Below are 14098 nucleotides of genomic sequence, written 5' to 3'. Positions count from 1 at the left end.
TTTTTTTTTAAATCCATGAAAAACTTCTCATTTAAGCTGGGGGTGCAAAAGCCATCTGAAATGTGAGAGTCCCCGGACCAGCCCTGGGATAGAAAGGAAAGGTTTCAATGAAATACAAAAGCAACGCAGACCTGAAGGGGAACAGGCTGCCCGACAACAAGGCAGCCAACTGCCAAACTGTCATTTTACTCGGCGGCTGAACAGAAGGCTCGAGTAATGACAACCACAAAACTCATTTAAAGTCTGAAAAGGTGACTAATGAGCTCATTCATGCTGGCTATAAATTATTCACTACAACACTGATCCCACTCAAGACAAACAGCAAAGTAAACTTTAAACACAGACATCGCCAGCCTCCGAAGTCGAACGAGTTATGTCTGCAAAACTTTTCCTAATGCGAGGGCTACTCGTCTCTCCCTTGTCTATTGTCACATTCATTCTTCTGTTTACTTTTTTTTACTGCCTTTAATCAAGTTTAAGCAGACACAGCTGTTACACATTTATTTCTCTGTTGAATTTTTTTTCCATTAGTTATTACGAGCAATCATGATGTTCTAAGAATAGCAGCAAATTATATTCTCTAGAAATTGAAGGCTGACCTTAAAATGAAGCCCAGGTCTTCAGAAAGAATATTCATATGCACATGTTGGGTGAGTGACAGCCCCGCACAAAGGCGAAACACAAGTGCAGAGCATTTTCCACTCTTTGAGAGGTTTTTCAATTTGCTTCCAAATTTCCTTTGGCTCTGGTGGAAACGGGTTGGTTGCTTCAAAACCCTACAATGCAGAACCTGCTTCCCAGGGGGTCACGTTTTAGGGAAGATTTTCATGAACATTCACCATCTTAACAGAATCAAAGTTCTCATGGAGCCTTATCGTTAGGGACAAACCCGGCGACAGGTTTGCGGAAAACCCACCATGTTGCTGCGGGCTCCCCTGCTCAGTTTCCTGTTTAATGTGAAATATAGAATTGCAGCTCTGCTGTTTTTCTAGACTGCACTCTTTGCCTCTCCTGTCCCTCCGGAAAGCATTATGACCGCGGAGAAGGAGTCTCCTGTTTTTCAAACCTTTTTTTTTTTTTTTTCATCTTCATGGCTATTTCCAAGACAGAGGCAGAGTTAAGGGTTTCAGACCTGCCCCTAATAGATCTTTTAAAAATAGTCCCCAAAATAAGTACTTACATTAGCTCTTGGTCAGATCGCTGAACATTCTGTATTTTTAAACTGCTTTGAATACTTTGAAAAGGAGCCACAGAAAAGCCACAGAAAACACTCATATTCAAAAGCCGCCAGATGGAGGTTCTGACTAACCAAAAGTGAAAGCAGCAAGGTCCGAAGCTGAGCTCTACCCTGCGCACACCTCGAGATTACAGGAAAAAAACGAATGGTTTGGGGCCTGGGGAGTCTTGCATAACGTATGAGAAACAATGCGTGGAAGGCAAACCAAGATGGGGGGGGGCGCTTTACCTCCAACCCCAGACTCGGCCAAGCTCTGTCTCCATTTTAGGAAAATCTTTCACATTGTTTTCACAGTTTCTTGCACATGAACTAAAGGCTTGTCCAGCCATTTCTGACGTCTGCAATGCAAAGCGATGTTTCTTTTAAGTAGAGAAAGAGGAGTCCTGCAATATTTATAGCAAAGTACTTTGCCACCTACCGACACAGGCTGGTTGGTCTTCACGTGCTCGGTATGTTGTTTTCTTACCCACGTTTCTGTATCTACTCGGAAGCCATTCTCTTGGTCCTCTATGCAAGAAAGACTTCTTGCAGTGTTGCTGTGGGTTGGGTTTTTTTGATTCAAACAATGTGTAAAAACCCAATTCCAACCAAAGAAATGGAAAAGCCTAAAATGCCATCCCATTGGAGAGTCGGTGGCTCTATGGCCCTCCACGAACTCAATGCCTGTCGGCTTTCCATGGAAAGGTGTGGACAAAATATGGCTTTGAAATCTAGCCACACGTTGGTAGCTTGTCTGCCACACAGAACTTGCCTCTCCCTTCACGGGTGGGAAGCCTGGCCGGCCCGAGGCCACTCTGCACGCCGCCCTCCTTTTTCTTTTCCTGAGGGAGGACCAAAGGTAATGTTAATTCTGCCCGGGGATGTTCAAGGCACCTGCACAGCAGCAGCCGAAACAGTGAACACCAAGTGCCCCATTACTGCAATCCAAAGACGTGTAAAACACACGTGATGCCAACACCTTTCCGTGCTTCGTACTCGCTTGGAGCTTTGCCTGCGTTATTTATCTCTTCCTTCCATTTACCTTTCCGAGGGAAGCGCGGTCATCCTCTTACGGATGCGGGTACTGAGCTTACAGAAATGAAGGTATTTGCCAGAGATGCTTGTCGAGGTGAGCCAGAAAGGCAAGACCCCATGCGTTTGGGGCCCGCAGAGCCCACCCTCTGCACCGCTCTGTTCTCTAACCTCGACATCCTCTCCACACCTAATTTCCAAGATCACAGAAACGGACCTTGCTGCTTGCGATCTACCTCCCGGGCTTCTCCGTCAGAGGTTTTGGGGGATTGTTGGATCTGGTTTTTGCCTAGCATGTTGTCTAACGGGCCACCAACCATGACACCCCTTCTCTCCGCCCCGGTGCAGCTCCTGAGGCTCGTACTGAATATGGACACCATTCACCGAACGGACAAGCATCTCTACGAAATACCGAAATACCAAAATACCCAGGGCAAGGGTCGTACACCAGCCCTGTGCTCCGATCTGAATCGTAAAGCATGACGACTGTGAAAACAACAACAACAAATAACTCACAACAGTGACAGTTCCAGAGGCCAGGCCTGAAACTCCAAGTCCACCCCCACCTCCCATTCGGATGGACCCTCGGAAGGAAAAACTGGTATGAAGGTCCCCATTACGCAACTCAGAGAACAATCTACTCTCTCTCCAATCCACACTCTACCCTCCCCCAAGCCAACAAATGAACCTTTCTCCGTATGCTACAACCACTGGGATCAAGATCTGATAGTTTCACTTCCAGCTAATGCTTGCATTTCACCAGAAACCATTTTCGAACTCTGTCTTGTGAACTTTTTACACTAAATTAGCTAGTTATCGCCTGCCAGCTCAGAAACACTCCTGACCACCACACCAGAACTATCTTCCAAAAGCTAAATGACAGAGACTTATCGAGGCACAGATCAACCTCTGACAACTCTATAAATACATTCAAAAATCAGCAAGTCGCCATAAAAATATACTGACTTCACTACTGATCAGATTAACCTTTTCCCATAGACCCTGGACAGAAGGGTAATACTCCCCTACCGAGGCAGCCCCGTGCCCCGCAGGTGCTCCTGAGTCTTCACACAGCTCCGGGCACTGGTGATGTGGAGGGGACGTGCTTCCATAGCTCACGGTCTTCTCCGGCCCCCGCAGCATCTACACGGCCGTGGCATTCCCACGTCGAGCTGGGCGCCAAGGCCGAGGAGTTCATTCTGTCATGAACCACCTCCATATGCTTTCTTGAAAGCTCTCCTGCTGCCACGACTAGAATCTCATCTCGCGGTTAGCCAAAGGCTCTGGAAGAAGCGGATGAAGCAGAAAGCTGAGGTCTGTGGTTTCAGTCCCGAGAAACCCTCAGCTCTCCACAGGGATCCGGGTCCACTGCCCTTTAGAGTCCCTCTGGCTTCGGCCAACACCAGCTCCCGCTGGATCCAAATTCAGCCTCTCAGCTTCCTTGTGATACCAGCATCACAGCAAAGTCTCCGATGATCAGGGTAAGAAACAGAAACCCTGCCCAGACCTTCCCAGATCTCCTGTGAATGAACAACCAAGTTCCATTTGCTACGCAAAAGATACGCTTACTAAGTCAGACCAGGTTTCATCAGCCATGTTCCAGGGCTCCTCCCTCACATCCTCCACGGCTCATTTTTCTAGATCAAAATCTACAACTCATGAGTAGGAAGAAAGTCACTAAGGCTGGCTGCCCTGACTTATCATTTAATCTACACAGAGCTATTTATTTACTAATTACATTCTTGGCCTGACAGCACTGGCCAGAAAAGATTTGTTTATTCATTACAAAAACCAATTAATGTAAACAGAAAATAAAATCTTAAAGGTTACTCTTGGGAAGGACTTTACTAATGGTGTCAGATGAGCCCCTAATTAAATGAGGCAAATGAAGCCCGAAGAAGCGAAATGATTTAGGGCCACATGTCACAGAATGCACACTGGGAGTTTCCTTGCCAGGGTCCAACAGCACCCCCAAATTCCAGTCCTGTGGCACGAGTGGGACTGACCCCGCTATCGGCTCCAGAGGCGAGGGATGGGTGTTAAAGAAAGAACAGGCAGACCCAGCCAGGACCCAGTGCACAGGCCAATAAACTTCCTCTGTTGTTGAGACACTCGAAGTGGCCTTTTTGTCATTTGCAACCCAAAGCATCCCAACAGATACCCGTGCAGAGTCAGGGGCAACTCCAATTTCTTGACTCCTTGTACACAGATATTTCTGCCACAGTAAAGCCTTTAACATTGTAAAATAGAAAACCACAGTTTGACAAATCTAGTGGCCGAACTTGATAAGAATCAGAAGATTTGGGGGAAACATAGGAAACTACACATTACCATTGAGCTCTTCAAGCGTATGGCTTCATGTGTAACTGCGGCTATCTCAACAGAGTATTACTGATGACTGAAGAATTCATGAACAGAGATTAACTGTAGAGAATTCGTGGCTAATGGGGGAGGACCATTTTATTTTTTTAATATATTATTTATTTATTTATTTATTTATTTATTTATTTATTTATTTTTGAGACAGCGAGTGGTGGGGGGGGCGGGGGAGACACAGAGGGAGAGAGAAAGAATCTCAAACAGGCTCCAGGTCCCATGTAGAGCCCGACATGGGGCTCGATCCCAGGACCTCAAGATCACAACCTGAGCCAAAATCTAGAGTTGAACTTTTAACGGACTGAGCCACCCAGACACCCTGAGGACCATTTTATTTATAACTTGAGACAAAACCTGACTCCCACCTCAGTCTCAGAGTTGGACCTAAAGCTGGGCTCATCCTTACCTCCCAGAGGGACAATGTCCCAATTTTACATCTCCAAGTGCCCAGCTCCAAACGGGGTGCCAATGGAGGGGTGACTCAGGTCTCAATGGCTAAGTTTATTGAGTTACTAGATGAAGACACTGAGCTGTGTCTTATCTGCCTTATGTCTTCGAGTGCTCCCCAGCGACCAACGTGAGGTAGGCTGACTGGAGTAGACAATTAACAAATGATACGGAAGGAGTGACCGTCACGCACACCGAACTCTTGTAAGATTATATTTATCGTCAAATGAGAACACATTCTTTAGTAACCGCAAAATTGTAAAATTAAAAAGAGGGGTATCAATAAATGTAATAATCACATAGGATCTAGTTAACATTCATCGAGAAGGAGGATTTAAGCGTCAGCACCCTTGCTCATGCGGCCCCTTCTGGGGGCCTGGGAAGGACCCAGCCACGTGTGGAATGAGCACCTTCAGTATTTAGGCTTAGTACCAGCACAGAAACACTTACATGTCCTGAAACCCCATGGCTCATATATGAAAAAAACCTGAGAAACATTCCCCGACATTTGACAATAATCCTAAAAATTTACATGACATTACCAATAACTGCTTGTGAAGCAAATAAGCTTTCTTTCCTAATCCATCAAGAGTGGAAAACAAGCCCCAACCAACCATGCTAGAGGAATGAATGAATTACCTTGCTGTTCTCTTGAGGGAAAATGGCATTCTACAATCACTGTCATAGGAAGAAGTGATCAAAGAGCACACAGCCCAAAAAACGTAAGAAAAAAAAAAGTCATGCAGACATATGTGAAACAGGCAATTAATAATAATATTTGTGTTATTTTTCTGGATTTTGTGATGTTTGGGATGTCAGCTTTCGAAACATATATATATTTACATTTTCTTTAATCATTTGAAATAAATGTTCACTCATAAACCTGGTTTTATGCTTGTAATTTTAGATTTTTTTCTCAGAGAGGGCTCTGAAACTGAATAAGCCTCAGGCCATGAGGGGACTGCATCTGCTCCCGGTGTGCCTACTGTGAGCCAGGTCACGGCTTTTCGACGACCATCTCCTCGCAGTTAGCTAGGGGCTCTTTGAGGCAGGTGCTATCACCCCATTTTACAGAAGAGGGATCTGGGCCTCAAGCAGGCCAGAATGACCTACCAAAGGTTCCCCAGCTGAGAAGTGGCAGAGACGTGGCAGACTGAACCCAGCAGTCTGATCCAAAGGCCCCTTCGCCAGGTGCACCCTGCCTTGCCAGTCCTGCTTCTTGGCCTGCCCGCCCCCACTAAGACAGGAAAGGAAAGGGCTACCCTTCTGTGACATAGGCGTGCCTTCCTGGCCTCTGGCTGCGGCAGCTTCCTAGTAGGGCTGGGGAAGGAGGGGCTATCTCGGACCCATGCGGCAGACTGAGCCCTATTTCAGTACCCTGCAGGACAGAGGGGTTAATCCTTGTCAGTGGGCAACAGTGGGACTCTACAATGGGTCCCCTTGGGGCCACAACCTCTTGGTCAGTGACCAGCCGTCTCCTTTGATGTGATTTATGGTTCAGGTGATGCTGATTGGGCTGCAGCAAGACAGGTATGGTGACAGCGGGTCCACGTGTCCAAACCTCAGTGAGAGCTGAAGGCTGTGGGCTTGAGGGAGGGACACAGGAGAGAAGAGGGAACAGTCCAACCACAGGAAAGGAAGCCCCGAACTGAGTGTGAACTCAGCACAGCTGCAGCCTCAGCTCCCCTTCCTCCCCAACCTCGGGGGTGGGGGGGGGGGCAGTTCCTCCTCAGGGTCCCATCCCAGCCTCCAGCAGCCTCTTCCCCCCTCAATTCAGAACGACTGCGTCATCAGCATAATGCTTCCGGTTGATGAACTCCCTGCTGACTCAGCCTTCTGTCTGAAGAAGCTGGTCCCTCCTGTGAGGCCCTGCTCCCCAGCTACCTGAACCCTCTGCCTCAGTGCTCCCTGAACTCAGGACAGGACCTGCTATGTTTCAGTACCACTCGTTTTATGTTCAACATGATGACACCGGGGGGCCCGGCCGGCTCAGTCGGTGGAGTGTGCAACTCTTGATCTCGGGGTCATGCATTCGAGCCCCATGTTGGGTGTAGAGATTACTTTAAAAAAAAAAAAAAAGATGAAACTACAAGGCGGTGTGTGCTTTACCTTCTTGGGACAGCAAGGAGCCCAGGGAACCAGTGGAACGCACGACCTTGGACTTTACCATTAAAACAGCGTTACCGGTCATTATCCTCATTGTCAATGCTCACCTCTCAGGGTCTCTGCTCTGCCCTACTCCCGCTGCCAGCTAGAAGAGAAAGGACCATCCTTCTGCAAGACTGGGGCAGACCTACGCAGAGTCCCAGAGAGAGAGCTACCCACTTCCCAGCCTCAGGGTGGACTGAGCTAACAAATCTAAAGGACTGAAGTGTCCTCCTGAAAGGGAGGGAGGGTGGAAGCGGGCAGAGGGACAGAGACTGCAGGACCCTACACATTCCTCAAAGGTGAGGCCTCTCCCAGGACCCACCCTGCTGCGCCCTGGCAGCGTGAACCCTGGCCTTGAGGTGGGAGTGCCAGCGACAGTGGGAGCTAGTTACACGGGGGGCTGTGGCCAGCTGCCTTTCCCAACGGCACTCAACACTCACATCACCCCACCTTACCTTCCTGGTTCCCAAGCTCACCAAAGCCCTTCAGTAATATCTCTGTCCGTTAATACACAAGCCTTCTGATTTGCTCCTCGTGTCCTGTGAGCTCAGCTAACAGGTGCACCCTTGGGAAACAGGTGTGCTCCTGCGGGCTGAAGACAGTTCATGGAGGGGACGTAACACAGGGGCTCTCCTTCACCTCACCCCATACTGTTGGTGGCCACCACGCCCCACGGAGATGCCACTAGCTTCTGAGCAAGCAAATAGGCAGAGTCTGACCCAGCCAGAGAGCAAGCGTGAGTAATCTTTGCCGAGTAAGGGACAGCATGACGGACCAGTCAGTCCGCTCTTGGAAGGAAAGGACCCATCAGAAGGAGTACTTCCGAGGGTCACAACATCCCTTTAAAAGATTTGGCAGCACAGACGCTAAAGCTGGAACAATATAGAGAATACAGACGAGATTAGCATGGCCTCTGCGTAAGGATGAAGCCTTCTGTATTTGTATGTTAACTAACTGGGATTAAAATAAAAACTAACCAACTAACTAACTAAAAGACGAGAGGCAGGCGGCCAGATGAGCGAAGCGCACAGGGTGTGTGCAGCCCTGGCCGTGCAGTGAGGGCGGGCAAGTCGTCTCACCTCTCAGTGCCTTCCTGTCCTCACCTGTGAAATGGGGATGTAGCGCTGCCGGACTCCCCCCCACCCGAGGATTAAAGAAATCTGCATATGGAAAGCACCCTACAGGCATGCACAGCGCTAGCGAAATGCCCCGCAAGGGTTTCCTATTATTATGCAGAAAATAAAGAGAATTATAATAGAACAAGAGGTAAAAGCCAACTTAAAGAATGATTTGCTCATGATTTCCATGAACTGCCTAAAACCAGGGTGATTTCTCTCAAGCAGGAAGATTAAACCTTTCCTCCTTTTCTTTCTTTGTAGCTTAAGGATCAAGAGGCCACTGAAATTCTTCCACGCTTGCGGCGAGCATAGCAAAATGTGGAATCATTACGTTGGATACTTGAAACTCATGTAACGTTGTATGTCAACTATACTTCAATTCAGAAAAGAAAAATTTAAAAGAAACCATTGAAATTCTTCCCTGGAATGAATTAGGATTTTCTGATATTTTCCACAACGCCTTAAAGACGGTGGAAAACGTGTGTGTGTGTTCTCAGTCCCGGCTCTTGTGCTGTCTCTATTGGAAAAAAGGGCAAATAGCTCTCCACCTCAGAACAGCAGAACCAGAATAAACTTGCTGACCTTATTAATAAAGCAGCTTGTCAGGGCTGCCTTTGGAGTATGTGTGCGTTCTTAGGACGGAGTCATGGGGGTGAGCTGAACACAGTTTTTAAGACTTTTTTTCCCCCCAAACCTACCTGTTCCTTTCAGGAAAGAGGTGTCAGCCATTCCTGGGAACAATTCCCTACAATGCTCCTTTACCTCCGTGCGGATGGATCGCCTCACTCTACCACCAACAAAAACTGGGTGACGATATGACCAGGGAGCTCACTGTAACAACACATTTGCCATAATTATGACTTTTCCTGGGGTCCACATCCAAATGTGAGAAATGGGACAGCCTGTGGATTATAGGTGTAAATTTTGGGCATACAGAATACTCAGGTTGGGTGGGGAGGCCCCCAGGCTGGTTAGTTCAGGGGGTTACGTGCCCTAAATGCTGAGAGGGTCCCCAGTATGTTCCCCTTGAGACCAACACCCATGTTCATGGAATGACCAGCTGTCTACCGCTCATTAGGTCCACGTCTATTGCTTGATCATCCACAGATTGCCAGCTTCTCCTAAGCAGCCAGCCTTCCCAGCCACGGACATCATTCACACATTAGCCTACACACAATTGTGGGGCCCGCTCAGAAGTCAAACTGAAAGTTTCTTATGCCTAAACTTGACTTTCCAGACCGATATGAGGAACAGAGAGAAGGGAACCTTGTATAGTTGGGGGTCAGCAAACTACCACCTGCAGGCCAAATCCAGGCCAGTGCCTGTTTTTGTAAATAAGATTTTATTGGCACACAGCCACGCCCATTAGGTCACGCAGTGCCCGGGGCTGCTTTCCTACTCCAGGGCCAGAGTCGAGCAGTTGCAACAGAAACCACATAGCCTGCAGAGCCTAAAATATTTACTATCTGGCCCTTTAGAGAAAAAAAGAGAGGATGACAAAAGCCACCAGAATATTTACAGAAGTTCCTGATGGCCTATGACTCATGGTTTAAAAGGAACAGTGGCCCTCATAAGTTAGCAGAAGGAAATGTGGGTTCAAGTACTGGTTCTACCAACAGGCTCAGCTTTGTGAGGTCATACAAGTATTTTCACCTCTGGGCTTCCATTTCATTCATACAATAGGATTAGTCATGGGTGGCAAGTGCATGACAAATAATTAGCTAATACCCCCAACATATGCATTTTGAACACACACAAGAAGAATTACTATTTGTTTTCTGAAGGGTAAGAGGTCCTGTCTTGGTGTAGCAGTATTCTGCAGCTGGGACAGGAAGCACTCCTTGTTAGCAGTTCAGTTGGGTGTTTCTGGAACCCCCGTGATATGCAATGCACTGAGCTGGTCTAGCCCCACAGGGCATGCCGCTCCACCTGCAGATAGTAAGTGACAGGGTAACCCAGGTCACCCCAGGCTGGGAAAGTCCTGGAATGTTTACTTATTTTTTTAAAAAAGGAAGATGTGAGTAGTGCCCAAAAGAAAGGGTAGGACTTCAGAAAAAGGCAAAGGGAAGGGAGCTCTTTCTACTTGGTTCCTTCCTGCACTGAGCAGTAAAGCACATACTCAAAGGAGAAAGGTCAAGGGTATATTCAGAGAACCATGGGAGAAACCAGTTCATCTGAGCAAGAAGATCACGGGAATAACTGGGAAGATGGCTGGAAAAGTAAAGTTGAAGACAGATTAGGAAGGAACCTGAGTTCAAAACCCACAAGTTTGTACTTTATTGTAGACGATGGGGAGCCACTGAGTGTTCTAGGTAGAGCAGGAGATGATAACATGAAAGTGGTATTTTACAGACATTAATCTGGCCATGGTATATAAAATGAATCAGAAGAATCTGAATTACAGAGGAACCGAAATTGAAACACGGGAAATAGTGTCTATCGTATTGTGGAAACATTGTTTTGATGGGGAAAAGAAAGAATTCTTTACCCTCATTTTCACTTACAGCTTCCAATCTGTGTGTCCCTGATATCTCCTGTATGTCTCATCATTTTTTTTTTTTTTGATACCTAAATACCTACTAAATAAGCAAAGCTGGAACCAGCAAGGAAAATATTTCAAGAAAAACAGTCAAAACAACAAAGGACAGGTCTTGGTATAAGGGTTTCACTCTTTTGTGAGATGTAGTATACATATGAGGTATAATAGTTGGCCTTTGATTTCAAATCACAAGCAGGAGGAAAGCTTATTATAGTTTTCACAAGGAAGGTTCTATTTTCTCTCTGTGTGTATGAGTGTGTGTGTGTGTGCGTGTGTGTGTGTGTGTGTGTGTGTGTGTGTGTGTGAAACCCCAATTTCCTCATTTATAACCCCCCAGAAAAGGCAGCTAAGAATAGCCCACTCTGCATCCGGTTTCATCAGAAATAAGATTGTGCCCATTCTAAGTCTCTGCCTTCCTCAGGTTGCCAGCATTCTGTCACTTGCCCTCCCACAGGGCCCTGGCTTTAGACACCTGTGCTGTAAAGTGACAGTAGAGCCAGCCTCTTGGAGTGGAAGGTGGAACAGAGAGGTTAGAGATGCTGCTTCAGGGCAGGTAGAATGGGGTTGGATTCCCAGCCTTTTCTACCCCAGTGACCTGCTCAGGTTAGCTGCTTTTTGAGCTGAAGGTCCCCACCTATAAAATAGGGGTGATGAGTACCCACGTCAGGGCATGCCAGGAGCCTCAACTAGGAAAATGTCTGCAAAATGCTTTGCACACCACACCTGGCACCGGATATGGCTCAATCAAGGGAGTTCCTGATATCTGTTTTCTCGGGGTGCAGTGACATTTGCTGAGATAATCCAAGTCAATTTTTATTTGCTAGGTGAGAGGCACTTCCTTAATTTGATTACCATATGCCCAATACGCAAACTCTTCTCCCCCTTTGAGTACATCACCAGATTCCTAGAGGACCAGAGCCCTGGAGACCGAAAGTGCCCGGGGACTGGGGCGTCAGCAGCCCGGCTGCAGTCCCACCTCCAGGGGAAGCTGCAGCACCAGCCCCCAGTGTCCTCAGAAAAGACAAGAGCTTGGGATCTGGGAACCTCGAGCTGGAGGCCTCAGAGGCTTCTCTTCCCTGGCTGTTCATGAGCTTCTCTGACACGCTCAAGAGCTCATCACGAGTTTAAGGAAGAGTTGCATCTAGAACCCAGGTCTGCTCACTTCTTTCTCTCTATCCTCAAAGTCACATTTAAAAAAAATTATAAAAATCATAATGGTCACTGTGGAAAACTTGGAAACTAGAGAAGAATTAAAAGGGGGAAAAGTGCATGGCTATAAGCCCATTGCCCCAAGCTTCTATATCTCTGTTAATTCAGACTGCCTTCCAGGTTTTTCTATTCATACAATGGAAGTGAGAGCACACTGTAAATACACCTTGTGCGCTGTTGTTGTTTTTTCCCTTTTTCCACCTCAGTCTATGAAATCGGTTTCTGCAACAAAATTTTGAGCTTCAGGTGGGCTGAAACCATATCGGCCTTGACATCTCCCCTTCTGTGTGCCTGGCACACAGTAGGAGCTTAATAAACAATGTGGAATGCATGGATGACAGTATGGCCTTATGTAGAATAACCAAGGATGTAGCCACCCTCATTCTGCTGGAAACTCAGGTCCTCTCCAGTGTTCTGCTACCGCGAACAAGGTCGGACGCACAGCCTCGTGCATGCGTATGCAGCTCTCTGTCCCTGCGGTAAGTTCCTAAACATGTAATCGCTGGGTCAGAGTACTCACCTTGTAAAGCCTTGGATTCCCTACTGCCAAATGGCTCTCCAGAAAGGTAATCGTAATTCATATCCTCCACTGGTGATCTAGGAGATGGAAAAGCATGAGGATTCTCCGTGGAGCATGCGAGTTAAGAGGGAAATCGTAGAATCCCTCAGTAGGTGTTTGAATGAGGAATTAAGGCTTCGGATCTAGCAACCCCACACAGTATGGAGTACCTTCTTGAACTTTGATCAGTACCCCTCTGACCTCCTCTCTCTTGAAAAATACAGTGTGGTTCCGAATACTAGAGAACTATCAACCCTACCATTTCTATCTCCCAAACTAGGAAATATCCCCCATCCCCCAGGACACAGCATAAAACCCAATCTTTCCATACAAACAGTGACCCACACCAAATCTCTGTCTCTAGCACCAAGTCTGTTTTGCTTGACCTGTCTATAAATAGCTGCAGTTAAAAGTAAACGTCATAGCGGTGTCTAAATGTCTTTTTTTTATATGCACATACATTAAAGATACACTGTTAACCTCAAAAACACACCTTTAATATTTGTTTCTTAGAAAACGGTTTGTTCTTCCTAATATAAATCAGCAAGATAAATTCCAAATGAGTATGTTTATCAGAGTATTTTAATTGATTATCTTCCCCCACCCTGTAGGTCAAGGAGGTCATTTGTGGAAATGAAAACAGCTGTGTACATCCTGATCCAGGAAGCCCCAAGCTCCCACCCCACGTGGCCAGCATTCACTTAGAATTAGCAAAAGTGAGCATCTCAGAGATGAAGAGGCCCCAACACCTATGCGTACTCTCCCTCCTTGCAACCCTCTGTGCTGTATCCCAGGACACATAAGAAACTCTGGATTCAGGGCACCTGGGTGGCTCAGTCGGTTAAGCATCTGCCTTTAGCTCAGGTCACGATCTCAGGGTACTTGGATCAAGTCCCGCATCAGGTTCCCCACTCAGCGGGAAGTCGGCTTGTCCTTCTTCTGCTGCTCCTCCCCCACTTGTGTGTGCTCTCTCTCTCTCTCAAATAAATAAATAAAATCTTAAAAAAAAACAAAAAACAAAAAACAGAACTCTGGATTCAAATTCCACCTCTGTCCCAGAATTACTATGTCAACATTACCTTCTGTGCCTTTGTTTCTCTATCTTCAAAATGGGTTTTTTTCCTGCATCTGTCCTGCGTTTCACAAGAACATTACGACAAACCGAAGCATAAAAATCTTTCATGTGTTCTGAGAGGCAAAGCATTTCTCCAAATTCAGTGTACTCCTATGTCATGACTTCTGTTTTATAACAATCGAACATAGACTTCTATCCAGATCTTCCCCACACCTGATGGCAATGTTATCAGGATAGCTCCTAACCTTTTAAATCATCTGTGATTTTTTTTTAAAATCCATATGGCTCTTCACCATCCATTAATATTGAGCTACTCTTTGCCTTGTATCCTTTTTTATAAACATACACAAACATACACACACAAAATATAGAGGCCCAA

At 46.6% G+C, this 14098-nt stretch overlaps 1 protein-coding gene across 13 annotated transcripts in view; it reads right to left on the bottom strand.

The window, feature by feature from the left end:
* Positions 1 to 14098, bottom strand: part of FOXN3 (forkhead box N3) — a 386468-nt gene that overhangs the window by 233389 nt on the left and 138981 nt on the right. Inside the window, exon 1 of one of the 13 annotated variants that reach the window (XM_040641555.1) lies at positions 1181 to 3343. The exons of the other annotated variants lie outside the window; for them this stretch is intronic. The gene's annotated coding sequence lies outside the window, so the exon portion shown is untranslated. Of the gene's footprint in view, positions 1 to 1180; positions 3344 to 14098 lie in introns of those variants that run through there. 13 annotated transcript variants of the gene reach the window in all.

This window comes from Ursus maritimus, unplaced genomic scaffold (genome assembly GCF_017311325.1).
Source record: "Ursus maritimus isolate PB19 unplaced genomic scaffold, ASM1731132v1 scaffold_25, whole genome shotgun sequence".
Taxonomy (NCBI): domain Eukaryota; kingdom Metazoa; phylum Chordata; class Mammalia; order Carnivora; family Ursidae; genus Ursus; species Ursus maritimus.
The sequence above is the reverse complement of the archived record's forward strand: the minus strand, read 5'-3'. Positions and strand labels throughout refer to the sequence as shown.